At 37.5% G+C, this 18,258-nt stretch overlaps 2 non-coding genes across 2 annotated transcripts; one reads left to right on the top strand and one right to left on the bottom strand.

Moving 5' to 3' along the window:
* Positions 1 to 984: 984 nt before the first annotated feature.
* On the top strand, positions 985 to 1,092 carry LOC112774859 (small nucleolar RNA R71). Its single transcript, XR_003189317.1, has one exon. It is a non-coding gene; the product is annotated as a small nucleolar RNA R71 (small nucleolar RNA).
* Positions 1,093 to 14,897: 13,805 nt separating this feature from the next.
* On the bottom strand, positions 14,898 to 15,005 carry LOC112773482 (small nucleolar RNA R71). The gene has a single exon (XR_003188029.1). It is a non-coding gene; the product is annotated as a small nucleolar RNA R71 (small nucleolar RNA).
* Positions 15,006 to 18,258: the final 3,253 nt, after the last annotated feature.

The following is an 18,258-nucleotide window of genomic DNA, read 5'->3' as shown; positions in this document are numbered from 1 at the left end:
TTGCTCTTCAGTGACATCTTCATCCTCTTCAGAGGAAGAATACTCATCAGAGCTCATGAATGGCAAAAGTAAATTTAATGGAATCTCTATGGTCTCAGTGTGAGCCTCAGATTCCCATGGTTCCTCATTAGGGAACTCCTTGAAGGTCAGTGGATGTCCATTAAGGTCTTCTTCAGTGGGAATCATTGCCTCTTCCTCCTCTCCAAGTTCGGCCATGTGAGATGTGGTTATGGCCTTGCACTTTCTTTTTGGATTCTCTTCTGTGTTGCTTGGGAGAGTACTAGGAGGGAGTTCAGTAAATTTCTTACTCAGCTGACCCACTTGTGCCTCCAAATTTCTAATGGAGGACCTTGTTTCAGTCATGAAACTTTGAGTGGTTTTGATTAGATCAGAGACAATGGTTGCTAAGTCAGAGTGGCTTTGCTTAGAATTCTCTGTCTGTTGCTGAGAAGATGATGGAAAAGGCTTGCTATTGCTAAACCTGTTTCTTCCACCATTATTGTTGTTGAAACCTTGTTGAGGTCTCTGTTGATCCTTCCATGAGAGATTTGGATGATTTCTCCATAAAGGATTATAGGTGTTTCCATAGGGTTCTCCCATGTAATTCACCTCTTCCATTGCTAGGTTCTCAAGATCATAAGCTTCTTCTTCAGAGGAAGCTTCCTTAGTACTGCCTGTTGCTGCTTGCATTTCAGACAGACTCTGAGAAATCATATTGACTTGTTGGGTCAATATTTTATTCTGAGCCAATATGGCATTCAGAGTATCAATCTCAAGAACTCCTTTCTTCTGAGCTATCCCATTATTCACAGGATTCCTTTCAGAAGTGTACATGAATTGGTTATTTGCAACCATTTCAATGAGTTCCTGAGCTTCTGCAGGCGTCTTCTTCAGATGAAGAGATCCTCCAGCAGAGCTATCTAATGACATCTTGGATAGTTCAGACAGACCATCATAAAAAATACCTATGATGCTCCATTCTGAAAGCATGTCAGAAGGGCACCTTCTGATCAATTGCTTGTATCTTTCCCAAGCTTCATAGAGGGATTCACCTTCCTTCTGTCTGAAGGTTTAGACTTCCACTCTAAGCTTGCTCAATTTTTGAGGTGGAAAGAACTTTGCCAAGAAGGCATTGACTAGCTTTTCCCAAGAGTTCAGGCTTTCTTTAGGTTGTGAATCCAACCATGTCCTAGCTCTGTCTCTTACAGCAAAAGGAAAAAGCATAAGTCTGTAGACTTCAGGGTCAACCCCATTGGTCTTAACAGTGTCACAAATTTGCAAGAATTCAGCTAAGAACTGATGAGGATCTTCCAATGGAAGTCCATGAAACTTGCAATTCTGTTGCATTAGAGAAACTAATTGAGGCTTAAGCTCAAAGTTGTTTGATCCAATGGCAGGGATTGAGATGCTTATCCCATAGAAGTCGGGAGTAGGTGCAGTAAAGTCACCAAGCACCTTCCTTGCATTGTTGGCATTGTTGTTTTCGGCTGCCATGGTTTCTTCTTCCTTGAAAAGCTCTATTAGGCCCTCTAAAGAGAATTGTTCTTTAGCTTCTCTTAGCTTTCTCTTCAAGGTCCTTTCAGGTTCAGGATCAGCTTGAAAAAGTATGCCTTTATCTTTGTTCTTTGAGGAGGAGTGTTAGTCCTTTAATTAGAAGGATGTGAGAAGAGGGGAAGAATTTTCGAAAATTAATTAAAAGATTTTGAAATAATTAAAAAGAAATTTGAAATTTTGATTGAGATTTTCGAAAACTAAGATTGGGAAAGAAATAAAGTGATTTTTGAAAAAGATTTTGAAATTAGAAATTAAAAAGATATGATTGAAAAATTAATTTTGAAAAAGATGTGATTGAAAAGATATGATTGAAAATCAAATAAAAAAAGAGAAAGTTTTAAAATTAAAATTGATTACTTGACTAACAAGAAATTAAAAGATATGATTCTTAAAATTTAAAATTTGATCCTTTCTTAATAGGCAAGTAACAACTTGAAAATTTTGAAGTAAATCATTAATTTTAGCAAGGATTTTCGAAAATAGTAATAAATAAAAAAATGGAAAGAAATTGATTTTGAAGAGATATGATTGAAAAGATATGATTTGAAAAAGATTTGATTTTGAAAAATTATGAAGATTTGAAAAAAATCTGAATTAAAAACAAAATCTTCCCTCTAGTGTCATCCTGGCGTTAAACGCCCAGAATGGCATTCATTCTGGCGTTTAACGCCCAAAATGCTACCCTTTTGGGCGTCAAACACCCAGCCAGGTACCCTGGCTGGCGTTAAACGCCAGTTTTCCTTCTTCACTGGGCGTTTTGAATGCCTTGCTTTTTCTGTTTAATTCCTCTGCTGAATGTTCTGAATCTTCAATTCTCTGTATTATTGACTTGAAAAGACATAATTTTGAAAATATTTTTGGATTTTTAATGATGAGAAACAATAAAAATTTCAACTAAGATCAAATAAACAATGCATGCAAGACACAAACTTAAATATTTTCATATAAGAGACACTAACAAATTGAGGATGCATATGAGAAACAACAAAACACAAAAAACAAGAGAATTTAAAGATCAGAGCAATGAAATCATCAAGAACAACTTGAAGATTAATGAAGAACATAATTCATGTATTCAAAAAATGCAAGAAGAATAAAAACATGCAATTGACACCAAAATTAAAAATTGATACTAGACTCAAACAAGAAACATAAAATATTTTTAATTTTCTGGTTTTATAAATTTTTTTTGTGATTTTCGAAACTTATATGGAAAAGAAAATAAAGAGAATCAAAACTTTTAATAAGAATTCCAAGAATCATGCAATGTTAGTCTAAAGCTTCAGTCTAAAAAGATTAGACATGTTTGGCCAAGCTTCAGCAGGACATTACATTCAGCAGCTAAATTGATGAGAATCAATCATCTTTTGTGATGATAAGAACATCACCTTGAAACTCTAGAATTCATTCTTAAAAATTCTGAAAAGTAAAAAGAAAAGTACCTAATCTAAGCAACAAGATGAACCGTCAGTTGTCCAAACTCGAACAATCCCCGGCAACGGCGCCAAAACTTGGTACACGAAATTGTGATCATCAACAATGGCGCCAAAGACTTGGAGCTCTTAAACGTGAATCACACTTTGTCACAATTCCGCACAACTAACCAGCAAGTGCACTGGATCGTCCAAGTAATACCTTACGTGAGTAAGGGTCGATCCCACGGAGACTGTCGGCTTGAAGCAAGCTATGGTCACCTTGTAAATCTTAGTTAAGCTAATTCAGATGGTGATGGAGAATTGATAATTAAAAGATAAATAAAACATAAAATAAAAATAGAGATACTTATGTAATTCTTCGGTTGGAATTTCAGATAAGCGTATGAAGATGCTTTGTTCCCCCTGAACCTCTGCTTTCCTATTGCCTTCTTCCAATCATTCATACTCCTTTCCATGGCAAGCTTTATGTTGGGCCTCACCGTTGTCAATGGCTACTTCCCGTCCTCTCAGTGAAAATGTTCCAAATGCGCTGTCACCGCACGGCTAATCATCTGTCGGTTCTCGATCATGTCGGAATAGGATCCATTGATCCTTTTGCGTCTGTCACACGCCCCACAATCGCGAGTTTGAAGCTCGTCACAGTCATCCCTTCCCAGATCCTACTCAGAATACCACAGACAAGGTTTAGACATCCCGGATCTCAGGAATGGCCGCAAATAATTCTAGCCTATACCACGAAGGTTCCAAGCTTAGATCAGAAACCCAAGAGATACGTATTCAAGCCATTGCTAGTAGAACAAAGGTGGTTGTCAGGCACATGTTCATAGGTGAGAATGATGATGAGTGTCACGGATCATCACATTCATCAAGTTGAAGAACGAATGAATATCTTGGAGAAGAAGTAGGCGTGAATTGAATAGAAAAACAGTAGTACTATGTATTAATTCATGAAGAACAGCAGAGCTCCACACCTTAATCTATGGTGTGTAGAAACTCCACCATTGAAAATACATAAGAACAAGGTCTAGGCATGGCCAAATGGCCAGCCTCCCAAACGTGTCTAAGATAGCATAAGACTTATCAAAGATGAAAATACAATAGTATAAGGTCCTATTTATAGAGAACTAGTAGCCTAGGATTTACAGAAATCAATAATTAATGCAAAAATCTTCTTCCGGGCCCACTTGGTGTGTGCTTGGGCTGAGCATTGAAGCTTCCATGTGTAGAGACTTTTCTTGGAGTTAAACGCTAGCTTTTGTGCCAGTTTTGGAGTTAAACGTCAGAATTCTTTAGCTGACTTGGAACGCCTGTTTGGGCCATCAAATCTCAGGCAAAGTATGAACTATTATATATTGCTGGAAAGCCCAGGATGTCTACTTTCCAACGCAATTGAGAGCGTGCCAATTGGGCTTCTGTAGCTCCAGATAATCCACTTTGAGTGCAGGGAGGTCAGAATCCAACAGCATCTACAGTCCTTTTTCAGCCTCTGAATCAGATTTTTGCTCAGGTCCCTCAATTTCAGCCAGAAAATACCTGAAATCATAGAAAAATACACAAACTCATAGTAAAGTCTAGAATAGTGATTTTTATTTAAAAACTAATAAAAATATAATAAAAACTAATTAAAATATACTAAAAACATACTAAAAACAATGCCAAAAAGCGTATAAATTATCCGCTCATCAACGACCCAGTGCACTTGCTGGTTAGTGGTACGAGTTGTGAAAAGTGTGATTTACAATTCGTGCACCAAGTTTTTGGCGCCGTTGCCGGGGATTGTTCGAGTTTGGACAACTGACGGTCTATTTTGTTGCTTAGATTAGGAAAAATTTTTCTTTTTTGGTTCAGAGTATAAAAATTTTTAAGTTTGATGTCCTTTGTGTTTTAGTGGTCTTAAAATTTTTTCAAAAAAAAAAAGTTGTTTTTGGTATTCATTGTGATATTCAAAGTTTTCCTGCTTGTTTTCGTTGTCCTGATCTAAAAATTTTAAGTTTGGTGTAATTTTGTGGTTTTTCTCTTTCCTCATAAAATTTAAAATTCAAAAAGAATATATATCCTTTCCTTTAATTGCTCATAATTTTCGAAAATCTACTCTTACTCTATTATTGTGATTTAAAAATTTTAAGTTTGGTGTTTCCTTATTGAGGAAGTTTCAACATTTAAAATTTTGAAATCATATCTTTTTCAAAACTTACTAACACTTTCTCTCTCTCCATTTTCTGAAAATATTCACTCATTTTTCATTTTTTTATTTTTTTTATTTTTATCTATTTTAATTTTGAATATATATATATATATATATATATATATTTATCCACATCATCTCCCTTACTCCAACATGGACATAAGTGGAACTCTGGGGTCATATGCTAACCCCATTACTGCTGCATATGGGAGTAGTATCTGTATACCTCCCATCAAAGCAAGCAGTTTTGAGCTAAATCCTCAGCTCATTGTCATGGTGCAGCAAAATTGCCAGTATTCTGGTCTTCCACAGGAAGAACCTACTGAGTTTCTAGCACAGTTCTTACAAATTGCTGACACAGTACGTGACAAGGAAGTAGATCAGGATGTCCACAGATTATTACTGTTTCCATTTGCTGTAAAAGATCAAGCTAAGAGGTGGTTAAATAACTAACCTACAGCAAGCATAAGAACATGGAAACAGTTATCAGACAAATTCCTGAATCAATATTTCCCTCCAAAAAGGATGACACAGCTAAGGGTGGACATCCAAGGCTTTAAACAAGAGGATGATGAATCCCTTTATAACTCCTGGGAGAGGTACAGAGGGATGCTGAGGAAATGCCCCTCTGAAATATTTTCAGATTAGGTGCAGTTAGACATCTTCGACTACGGGCTTACAGAAAAAGCTCAGATATCTCTAGATCACTCAGCTGGTGGATCTATAAACATGAGAAAGACTGTTGAAGAGGCTCAAGAGCTTATTGATATAGTTGTTAGAAATCAGCATCTGTACATAAATAATGAGTCCTCTATGAAAGAAGAAGCTAAGGAAGTGTCAACTGACTTTAGTCCTCAGGAACAAGTTGCTAAACTCAATCAGCAACTATCTTCTATAACAAGGCAGCTAGCAGAATTTAAGGAGATGCTACAAGAGACCAGAATTGCTAACAGGTATATGGAATTACAATTGAATCAGATAAAACAGCAGTTGTCAAAATAGATAATAGAGGAGTGCCAAGCAGTTCAATTAAGAAGTGGAAAAACGCTAAACACTTTAACTCAAAGCAGCAGAAAGCCAAGAAAAGAACAGCTGACAGAGGAGGAGCAACCTGCTATCCAAAATCCCTCTGAGGACAGTAAGAGCCCAGAGAGGAATAGTTCTGGCAATCAAACGCCAGAAACAGGTGAAAAACTGGCGTTAGACTCCAAATCCACGTCCAGTTCTGGCGTTCAGACGCCAGAAAAGGGTAGGAATCTGGCGTTAAACGCCCAATCCATGTCCAGATCTGGCGTTCAAACGCTAGTGAGGGATCAGACACCTGCAAGTGCTGATACTAACTCCCTCAAGAAGGCTTCTCAACCTGCCTTTGTAGGAAATAAACCTGCAGCAATTAAGGTTGAAGAATATAAAGCCAAAATACCTTATCCTCAGAAACTCTGCCAAGCGGAATAGGATAAACAATTTGCCCGCTTTGCAGACTATCTCAAGACTCTTGAAATAAAGATTCCATTTGCAGAGGCACTTGAGCAAATACCCTCTTATGCTAAGTTCATGAAAGAGATCTTAAGTCATAAAAAGGATTGGAGAGAAACAGAAAAAGTTTTTCTCACTGAAGAATGCAGTGCAGTCATCCTAACAAGCTTACCAGAGAAGCTTAAGGATCTCGGAAGCTTTATGATACCATGCACATTAGAGGGTACTTGTACCAAGACAGCTCTATGTGACCTTGGGGCAAGTATCAATCTAATCCCTGCATCTACTATCAGAAAGCTTGGCTTGGCTAAAGAGGTCAAACCAACCCGGATATGTCTTCAACTTGTTGATGGCTCCATTAAATATCCATCAGGCATAATTGAGGACATGATTGTCAAGGTTGGGCTATTTGCCTTTCCCACTGACTTTGTAGTGCTGGAAATGGAGGAGCACAAAAGTGCAACTCTCATTCTAGGAAGACCCTTCCTAGCAACTGGACGAACCCTCATTGATGTCCAAAAAGGGGAGGTGACCTTAAGAGTCAATGAGGACGAGTTCAAGCTGAATGCTGTTGAGGCAATGAAGCATCCAGACGCATCAAAAGACTGCATGCGTGTTGATATTATTGACTTCCTGGTAGAGGAGATCAACATGGCTAAGAGTCTCGAATCAGAGCTATAAGATATCTTTAAAGATGTCCAGCCTGATCTGGAGGAATTAGAGGAAATAAAAGAGCCTCTGAAATTTTCTCAGGAAGAGGAGAAACCTCCTAAACTTGAGCTCAAACCACTACCATCATCCCGGAAATACGCATTTCTGGGAGAAGGTGACACTTTTTCGGTGATCATAAGCTCTGCTTTAAATCCACAGGAAAAGAAAGCACTACTTCAAGTGCTAAGAACACACAAGGCAGCTATTGGGTGGTCCATAAGTGATCTTAAGGGCATCAGCCCAGCAAGATGCATGCACAAGATCCTATTGGAGGACAATGCTAAGCCAGTCGTTCAACCACAGAGGCGGCTGATGAGCGGATAATTTATACGCTTTTTGGCATTGTTTTTAGTATGTTTTTAGTATATTTTAGTTAGTTTTTATTATGTTTTTATTAGTTTTTAAATAAAAATCACATTTCTGGACTTTACTATGAGTTTGTGTATTTTTCTGTGATTTCAGGTATTTTCTGGCTGAAATTGAGGGACCTGAGCAAAAATCTTATTCAGAGGCTGAAAAAGGACTGCAGATGCTGTTGGATTCTGACCTCCCTGCACTCGAAGTGGATTTTCTGGAGCTACAGATACCCAATTGGCGTGCTCTCAATTGCGTTGGAAAGTAGACATCCTGGGATTTCCAGCAATATATAATAGTCCATACTTTGCCTGAGCTTTGATGGCCCAAACAGGCATTCCAAGTCAGCTTAAGAATTCTGGCGTCAAAACGCCAGAACTGGCACAAAAGCTGGAGTTAAACGCCCAAACTGGCACAAAAGCTGGCGTTTAACTCCAAGAAAAGTCTCTACATATAGAAGCTTCAATGCTCAGCCCAAGCACACACCAAGTGGGCCCGGAAGAAGATTTCTGCATTAATTACCTATTTCTGTAATCCTAGGCTACTAGTTTTCTATAAATAGGACATTTTGCTATTGTATTTTCATCTTTTGATCATCTTGGAATCATGTTTTGATGATTGAACCCTCTTTGGGAGGCTGGCCATTTGGCCATACCTAGACCTTTTGTTCTTATGTATTTTCAACGGTGGAGTTTCTACACACCATAGATTAAGGTATGGAGCTCTGCTGTTCTTCATGAATTAATACAAGTACTATTGTTTTTCTATTCAACTCAAGTCTATTTCTTCTCCAAGATATTCATTCGCACCTAAGAACATGATGAATGTGATGATTATGTGACACTCATCACCATTCTCACCTATGAACGCGTGACTGACAACCACTTCCGTTCTACATGCAAACAAGCTTGAATGTGTATCTCTTGGGTTTCTAATCTAAGATTAAAGCCTTTGTGGTATAGGCTAGAATTATTGGCAGCCATTCCTGAGATCCGGAACGTCTAAACCTTGTCTGTGGTATTCTGAGTAGGATCTGGGAAGGGATGACTGTGATGAGCTTTAAACTCGCGATTGTTGGGCGTGTGACAGACGCAAAAGGATCAATGGATCCTATTCCAACATGATCGAGAACCGACAGATGATTAGCCGTGCGGTGATAGCGTGCGTAGAACATTTTCACTGAGAGGATGGGAAGTAGCCATTGACAACGGTGATGCCCAACATAAAGCTTGCCATGGAAAGGAGTATGAATGATTGGAAGAAGGCAATAGGAAAGCAGAGGTTCAAGAGGAACAAAGCATCATCATACGCTTATCTGAAATTCCTACCAATGAATTACATAAGTATCTCTATCTTTATCTTATTTTATGTTTTATTTATCTTTAATTATCAATCCTCCATAACCATTTGAATCTGCCTGACTGAGATTTACAAGATGACCATAGCTTGCTTCAAGCCGACAGTCTTCGTGGGATCGACCCTTACTCACGTAAGGTATTACTTGGACGACCCAGTGCACTTGCTGGTTAGTTGTGCGGAATTGTGACAAAGTGTGATTCACGTTTGAGAGCTCCAAGTCCTTTGGTGCCATTGTTAATGATCACAATTTTGTGCACCAAGTTTTTGGCGCCGTTGGCGGGGATTGTTCGAGTTTGGACAACTGACAGTTTATCTTGTTGCTTAGATTAGGTAATTTTATTTTATGTTTATGCTTTTTACTTTTTATTTTTGAAAAATAATTCAAAAACAAAAAAAACTTCTATTTTGTTCTTCAGAGTTTTTAAGAATGAATTCTAGAGTTTCATGATGATCTATTGAAGTCTGGTTGGCTGTGAAGCCATGTCTAATCTCATTGGACCGAGGTTTCAACTTATCATCACAAGAGCTTGTTGATTTCTATCAATTTTGCTGTTGTGAGCAATGATCTGCTAAAGCTTGGCTGGCCATTGGCCATGTCTAGTGTTTTGGACTGGAGCTTTCTTTGAAAGCTTGGCTGGCTAGTAAGCCATGTCTAATTCCTGGACTGGAGTCTTAGACTAGCATTGCAATGATTCCTGGAACTCTTATTAAAAATTTTGAATCCCTTTCTTCTCCACTCAATTTTCAAAAAATCACAAAAATTTCTATAAAACCATAAAAATAAAAAATATTTTATGTTTCTTGTTTGAGTCTAGTATCAATTTTTAAGTTTGGTGTCAATTGCATGTTTTTATTGTTCTTGCATTTTTCGAATATATGCATTATGTTCTTCATTGATCTTCAAGTTGTTCTTGATGATTTCAGTGCTCTGATCTTTAATTTCTCTTATTTTGTGTCTTTTGTTGTTTCTTATATGCATTTTCAAATTGTTATAGTCCTTAGTATACAAACTTCTAAGTTTGGTGTCTTGCATGCATTGTTTATTTGATCTTAGTTGCATTCTTTTTATTATTGTTTCTCATCATTTAAAAATTCAAAAAAAAATTTTAATTGTGTCTTTTCAAGTCAATAACATAGAGAATATAAGATTCAGAACATTCAGCAGAGGAATTACACAGAAAAAGCTGGGCGTTCAAAACACCCAGTGAAGAAGAAAAACTGGCGTTTAAACGCCAGCCAGGGTACCTGGCTGGGCGTTAAACGCCCAAAAAGGTAGGATTTTGGGCGTTAAACGCCAGAATGGATACCATTCTGGCCGTTTAACGCCAGGAAGACACTAGAGGGAAGATTTTGTTTTTAATTCAAATCTTTTTCAAATATTCATAATTTTTCAAAATGAATTTTTTTTCAAATTATATCTTTTCAATCATATCTTTTCAAAATCAATTTCTTTTCAATTTTTTTATTATTACAATTTTCGAAAATCCTTGCCACAATTAGTGATTTAATTCAAAATTTTCAAGTTATTACTTGCCTAGTAAGAAAGGATCAAAAGTTTTAATTCTAGAATCATATCTTCTAATTTCTTGTTAGTCAATTAATCAACTTTAATTTTCAAACTTTCCTTTTTCTATTTGATTCTCAATCATACTGATGAGTGGATAATTTATACGCTTTTTGGCATTATTTTTAGTATGTTTTTAGTAGGATCTAGTTACTTTTAGGGATGTTTTTATTAGTTTTTATGTTAAATTCACATTTCTAGACTATACTATGAGTTTGTGTGTTTTTCTGTGATTTCAGGTATTTTCTGGCTGAAATTGAGGGACTTGAGCAAAAATCAGATTTAGAGGTTGAAGAAGGACTGCTGATGCTGTTGGATTCTGACCTCCCTGCACTCAAAGTGGATTTTCTAGAGCTACAGAAGCCCAATTGGCACGCTCTCAATTGCGTTGGAAAGTAGACATCCTGGGCTTTCCAGCAATATATAATAGTTTATACTTTGGTCGAGTTTAGATGATGTAAAAGGGCATGGAACGCCAGTTCTATGCTGCTGTCTGGAGTTAAATGCCAGAAACACGTCACAAACCAGAGTTGAATGCCAGAAACACGTTACAACCTGGCGTTCAACTCCAGAAAGAGCCTCTGCACGTGTAACATTCAAGCTCAGCCCAAACACATACCAAGTGGGCCCCAGAAGTGGATTTATGCATCAATTACTTATCTTTGTAAACCCTAGTAACTAGTTTAGTATAAATAGGACTTTTTACTATTGTATTAGACATCTTATGATTTTTAGTTTATCTTTAGATCATATTGATCACGTTTGGGGGCTGGCCATTCGGCCATGCCTGAACCTTTCACTTATGTAATTTTAACGGTAGAGTTTCTACACTCCATAGATTAAGGTGTGGAGCTCTGCTATTCCTCATGAATTAATACAAAGTACTACTATTTTTCTATTCAATTCAACCTATTCCGCTTCTAAGATATTCATTCGCACTTCAACATGAATGTGATGAACGTGACAATCATCATCATTCCCCCACGAACGCGTGCCTGACAACCACTTCCGTTCCACCTTAGATTGGATGATTATCTCTTGGATCTCTTAATCAGAATCTTCGTGGTATAAGCTAGATTGATGGCGGCATTCATGAGAATCTGGAAAGTCTAAACCTTGTCTGTGGTATTCCGAGTAGGATTCTGGGATTGAATGACTGTGACGAACTTCAAACTCGCGAGTGCTGGGCGTAGTGACAGACGCAAAAGGAGGGTGAATCCTATTCCAGTATGATCGAGAACCTCATATGATTAGCTGTGCTGTGACAGAGCATTTGGACCATTTTCACAAGAGGATAGGATGCAGCCATTAACCACGGTGATGCCTCCAGATGATTAGCCATGCAGTGACAGCGCATCGGACCATTTTCACAGAGAGGATGAAAAGTAGCCATTGACAATGGTGATGTCCTTACATAAAGCCAACCATGGAAAGGAGTAGGACTGATTGGATGAAGACAGCAGGAAAGCAGAAGTTCAGAGGGACGAAAGCATCTCTATACCTTTATCTAAAATTCTCACCAATGATATACATAAGTATTTCTATCTTTATTCTCTGTTTATTTATTATTATTTTCGAAAACTCCATAACCATTTGATATCCGCCTGACTGAGATCTACAAGATGACCATAGCTTGCTTCATACCAACAATCTCCGTGGGATCGACCCTTACTCACGTAAGGTTTATTACTTGGACGACCCAGTGCACTTGCTGGTTAGTTGTATCGAAGTTGTGAATGAAAAATGATTTATTAAGACGTGCGCACAGAGTTTTTGGCGCCGTTGCCTGAGATCACAATTTTGTGCACCAAGTTTTTGGCGCCGTTGTCGGGGATTGTTCGAGTTTGGACAACTGACGGTTCATCTTGTTGCTCAGATTAGGTAATTTTCTTCTTATTTTGTTTTCAAAAAAAAAATATATTTTCAAAAAAATTTTCAAAAATTTTTCCTTTGTTTTCGAAAAAAAATAAAAAAATAAAAAAATTCTTTTTAAAAAGTTTTATTATCTTCTTCAGAATTTTTAAGAATGAATTCTAGTGTTTCATGAAGCATGTTGAAGCCTGACTGGCTGTAAAGCCATGTCTAAATTCATTTGGACTGGGGCTTCCAACCCATCATTATCAAGAGCAAGCTAGTTGTTACTAATCCACCTGCTGCTGTTTCAGATCCAAAAGATTTACATGCTAAAGCTTGACTGGCTATTAAGCCATGTCTAACCCTCAGATTGGAGCTTTAGACTAAGAGTACAAGATTCCTGAAATTCATATTAAAAATTTTGGAATCCTTATTTTCCTTTTTCAAATTAATTTTCAAAAAATACAAAAAAATTTAGAAAATCATAAAAATCAAAAAAATATTTTGTGTTTCTTGTTTGAGTCTTGAATCAGATTTTAAGTTTGGTGTCAATTGCATGTTCATCTTGCATTTTTCGAAAAAAAAATCATGCATTCATAGTGTTCTTCATGATCTTCAAGTTGTTCTTGACAAAACCTTCTTGATTGATCTTCATATTATCTTGTTTTGTGTTGTATGGTGTTTTTCATATGCATTCTTGAATTCTTAGTGCCTAAGCATTAAAGATTTCTAAGTTTGGTGTCTTGCATGTTTTCTTTGCATTGAAAATTTTTCAAAAATATGTTCTTGATGTTGATCATGATCTTCAAAGTGTTCTTGGTGTTCATCTTGACATTCATAGCATTCTTGCATGCATTCATTGTTTTGATCTAAAAATTCTCATGCATTGAGTCTTTTTCATGTTTTTCTCTTTCTTCATTAAAAATTCAAAAATCAAAAAAATATCTTCCCCTTTTTCTCTCTTAAAATTTCGAAAATTAGATTTGACTTTTCAAAAAAAATTTAAAATCTAGTTGTTTTTATGAGTCAAATCAAATTTTCAATTTAAAAATCTTATCTTTTTTAAAATCTTTTTCAAAAATCAAATCTTTTTCATTTTTCTTATTTATTTTTGAAAATTATAAAAATATTTTTCAAAAATCTTTTTCTTCATTCTATCTCATAATTTTCGAAAATATCATCAACAATTAATGTTTTGATTCAAAAATTTCAAGTTTGTTACTTACTTGTTAAGAAAGATTCAAACTTTAAGTTCTAGAATCATATCTTGTGATTTCTTGTGAATCAAGTCATTAATTGTGATTTTAAAAATCAAATATTTTTCAAAACTAATTTCAATCATATCTTTTCAAAAATATCTTTTTATCTTATCTTTTTCAAAATCATATCTTTTTCAAAAATTTGATTTTAAAATATCTTTTCTAACTTCTTATCTTCTTATCTTTTCAAAATTAATTTTCAAATTTGTTTCAACTAACTAACTAACTTTTTGTTTGTTTCTTATCTTTTTCAAAACTACCTAACTAACTCTCTCTCTCTCTAATTTTTGAAAATATCTCCCTTTTTTTCAAAAAAAATTCTTTTTAATTAACTAATTGTTTCAAATTTTAATTTTAATTTCTTTCTTCTCCTAATTTTCGAAAATCACTAACCCCTTTTCAAAAATAATTTTCGAAAATCCTTCTCTCTCATCTCCTTCTATTTATTTATTCATCTACTAACATCTCTCCCTCACTCACCAAAAATCCGAACCCCATCTCTCTCTCTGAGTTCAGATTTTCTCTTCTTCTTTTCTTCTACTCACATAGGGACCTCTATACTGTGGTAAAAAGGATCCCTATTATTATTTTTCTGTTCCCTCCTTTTTCATATGAGCAGGAGCAAGGACAAGAATATTCTTGTTGAAGCAGATCCAGAACCTGAAAGGACTCTGAAGAGGAAACTAAAAGAAGCTAAATTACAACAATCCAGCAAGCACCTTTTAGACATTTTCGAACAGGAAGAGGAGATGGCAGCCAAAAATAATAATAATTCAAGGAGGATGCTTGGTGACTTTACTGCACCTAATTCTAATTTACATGGAAGAAGCATCTCCATCCCCACCATTGGAGCAAACAATTTTGAGCTGAAACCTCAATTAGTTTCTCTGATGCAGCAGAACTGCAAGTTCCATGGACTTCCATCTGAAGATCCTTTTCAGTTCTTAACTGAATTTTTGCAGATCTGTGATACTGTTAAGACTAATGGAGTAGATCCTGAAGTCTACAGGCTCATGCTTTTCCCTTTTTCTGTAAGAGACAGAGCTAGAATATGGTTGGACTCTCAACCTAAGGATAGCCTGAACTCTTGGGATAAGCTGGTCAAGGCTTTCTTAGCCAAGTTCTTTCCTCCTCAAAAGCTGAGTAAGCTTAGAGTGGATGTTCAAACCTTCAGACAGAAAGAAGGTGAATCCCTCTATGAAGCTTGGGAGAGATACAAGGAACTGACCAAAAAGTGTCCTTCTGATATGCTTTCAGAATGGACCATCCTGGATATATTCTATGATGGTCTGTCTGAATTAGCTAAGATGTCATTGGATACTTCTGCAGGTAGATCCATTCACCTAAAGAAAATGCCTGCAGAAGCTCAAGAACTCATTGACATGGTTGCTAATAACCAGTTCATGTACACTTCTGAGAGGAATCCTGTGAGTAATGGGACGCCTCAGAAGAAGGGAGTTCTTGAAATTAATACTCTGAATGCCATATTGGCCCAGAATAAAATATTGAATCAGCAAGTCAATATGATTTCTCAGAGTCTAAATGGAATGCAAGCTGCATCCAACAGTACTCAAAAGGTATCTTCTGAAGAAGAAGCTTATGATCCTGAGAACCCTGCAATAGCAGAGGTGAATTATATGGGTGAACCTTATGGAAACACCTATAACCCCTCATGGAGAAATCACCCAAATCTCTCATGGAAGGATCAACAAAAGCCTCAACAAGGCTTTAATAATAGTGGAAGAAACAGGTTTAGCAATAGCAAACCTTTTCCATCATCCACTCAGCAACAGACAGAGAACTCTGAACAAAATACCTCTAATTTAGCAAACTTAGTCTCTGATCTATCTAAGGCCACTGTAAGTTTCATGAATGAAACAAGGTCCTCCATTAGAAATTTGAAGGCACAAGTGGGCCAGCTGAGTAAAAGGATCACTGAAATCCCTCCTAGTACTCTCCCAAGCAATATAGAAGAAAATCCAAAGAGAGAGTGCAAAGCCATTGATATAACTATCATGGCCGAATCCAAAGAGGAAGGGGAGGACGTGAATCCCAAGGAGGAAGACCTCCTGGGACGTCCAGTGATCAATAAGGAGTTTCCCTCTGAGGAACCAAAGGAATCTGAGACTCATCTAGAGACCATAGAGCTTCCATTGAACCTCCTTATGCCCTTCATAAGCTCTGATGAGTATTCTTCTTCTGAAGAGAATGAGGATGTCACTGAAGAACAAGTTGCCAAGTTCCTTGGTGCAATCATGAAGCTGAATGCCAATTTATTTGGTAATGAGACTTGGGGAGATGAACCTCCCCTGTTCACCAATGAACTGAATGCATTGGATCAACTGAGATTGCCTCAGAAGAAACAGGATCCTGGAAAGTTCCTGATACCTTGTACCATAGGCACCATGACCTTTGAGAAGGCTCTATGTGACCTGGGGTCAGGAATAAACCTCATGCCCCTCTCTGTAATAAAGAAACTGGGAATCTTTGGGGTGCAAGCTACTAAAATCTCACTAGAGATGGCAGACAATTCAAGAAAACAGGCTTATGGACAAGTAGAGGACGTGTTAGTAAAGGTTGAAGGCCTTTACATCCCTGCTGATTTCATAGTCCTAGATACTGGGAAGGATGAGGATGAATCCATCATCCTTGGAAGACCCTTTCTAGCCACAGCAAGAGCTGTGATTGATGTTGACAGAGGCGAACTAGTCCTTCAATTGAATGAGGACTCCCTTGTGTTTAAAACTCAAGGTCATCCTTCTGTAAACATGGAAAAGAGGCACAATAAGCTTCTCTCAAAACAGAATCAACCAGATCCCCCACACTCAAACTCTAAGTTTGGTGTTGAACTCCCATATCCAAACTCTAAGTTTGGTGTTGGGGAGTCTCAACAATGCTCTGAACATCTGTGAGGCTCCATGAGAGCCCACTGTCAAGCTATTGACATTAAAGAAGCGCTTGTTGCGAGGCAACCTAATTTTTATTTATCTAATTTTTATTTTCATTATTTTTCATGTTTTATTAGGTTCATGATCATGTGGAGTCACAAAATAAATATAAAAATTGAAAACGGAATCAAAAACAGCAGAAGAAAAATCACACCCTGAAGAGGATCTCACTGGTGTTTAAACGCCAGTAAGGAGCATCTGTCTGGCATTCAACGCCAGAACAGAGCATGTTTCTGGCGTTGAACGCCAGAAACAAGCAGCATCCTGGCGTTCAGACGCCAGAAATGCACAGTGAAGAAGAGTTGGCGCTGAATGCCAGAAACAAGCATCTGGCTGGCGTTCAACGCCAGAAATATGCTGCATCTGGGCGTTCATCAATTCGGCGTCTAAACGCCAGAATTGCATGCAAAGGCATTTTACATGCCTAATGGGTGCAGGGATGCAAATCCTTAACACCTCAGGATCTGTGGATCCCACAGGATCAACTCAGCATCGGTGGACCCCACAGGATCCCCACCTACCACCACTCACTCTCTTCCCTCTTCTCAATGTTCATCCTCTCTTTCCAATAAACACTCTTCCCCAAAACTCTTCACCAATCACCTCAATCTCTCTTCCCTATCACTACTTCACCACTCACATCCATCCACTCTTCCCCATAAACCTACCTCATAAACTCCACCTACCTTCAACATTCAAAATCAATCTCCCACCCAAACCCACCCATATGGCCGAACCTTAACCCCCCTCCCTTCCCTATATAAAGCCATCCATTCTTCTTCATTTTCATACAACACAACCCTTTCTTCCCCTTCTTGGCCGAATACACCTCTCCCTCTTCTCCTCCATATTTTCTTCTTCTTCTTCATCTATTCTTTCTTCTCTTGCTCGAGGGTGAGCAATATTCTAAGTTTTGTGTGGTAAAAGCATAAGATTTTTGTTTTTCCATTACCATTGATGGCACCCAAGATCGGAGAATCCTCTAGAAAAGGGAAAGGGAAGACAAAAGCTTCCATCTCCGAGTCATGGAAGATGGAAAGATTCATCTCCAAAGCTCATCAAGACCACTTCTATGATGTTGTGGCCAAGAAGAAGGTGATCCCCGAGGTCCCTTTCAAACTCAAGAGAAATGAGTATCCGGAGATCCGACATGAGATCCATAGAAAAGGTTGGGAAGTTCTAACAAACCCCATCCAACAAGTCGGAATTCTAATGGTTCAAGAGTTCTATGCTAATGCATGGATCACAAGGAACCATGATCAAAGTAAGAACCCGAACCCAAAGAATTATCTCACCATGGTTCGGGGGAATTACTTAGATTTTAGTCCGGAAAATGTAAGGTTGGCGTTCAACTTGCCAATGATGGAAGAGAACGCACGCCCCTACACAAGGAGAGTCAACTTTGATCAAAGGTTGGACCAAGTCCTCATGGACATATGTGTGGAAGGAGCTCAATGGAAGATTAACTCAAAAGGCAAACCGGTTCAACTGAGAAGACTGGACCTTAAGCCTGTAGCTAGAGGATGGTTGGAATTCATTCAACGCTCAATCATTTCCA

This window comes from Arachis hypogaea, chromosome 18, assembly GCF_003086295.3.
Source record: "Arachis hypogaea cultivar Tifrunner chromosome 18, arahy.Tifrunner.gnm2.J5K5, whole genome shotgun sequence".
In the NCBI taxonomy this organism is placed as follows: domain Eukaryota; kingdom Viridiplantae; phylum Streptophyta; class Magnoliopsida; order Fabales; family Fabaceae; genus Arachis; species Arachis hypogaea.
The sequence above is the reverse complement of the archived record's forward strand: the minus strand, read 5'-3'. Positions and strand labels throughout refer to the sequence as shown.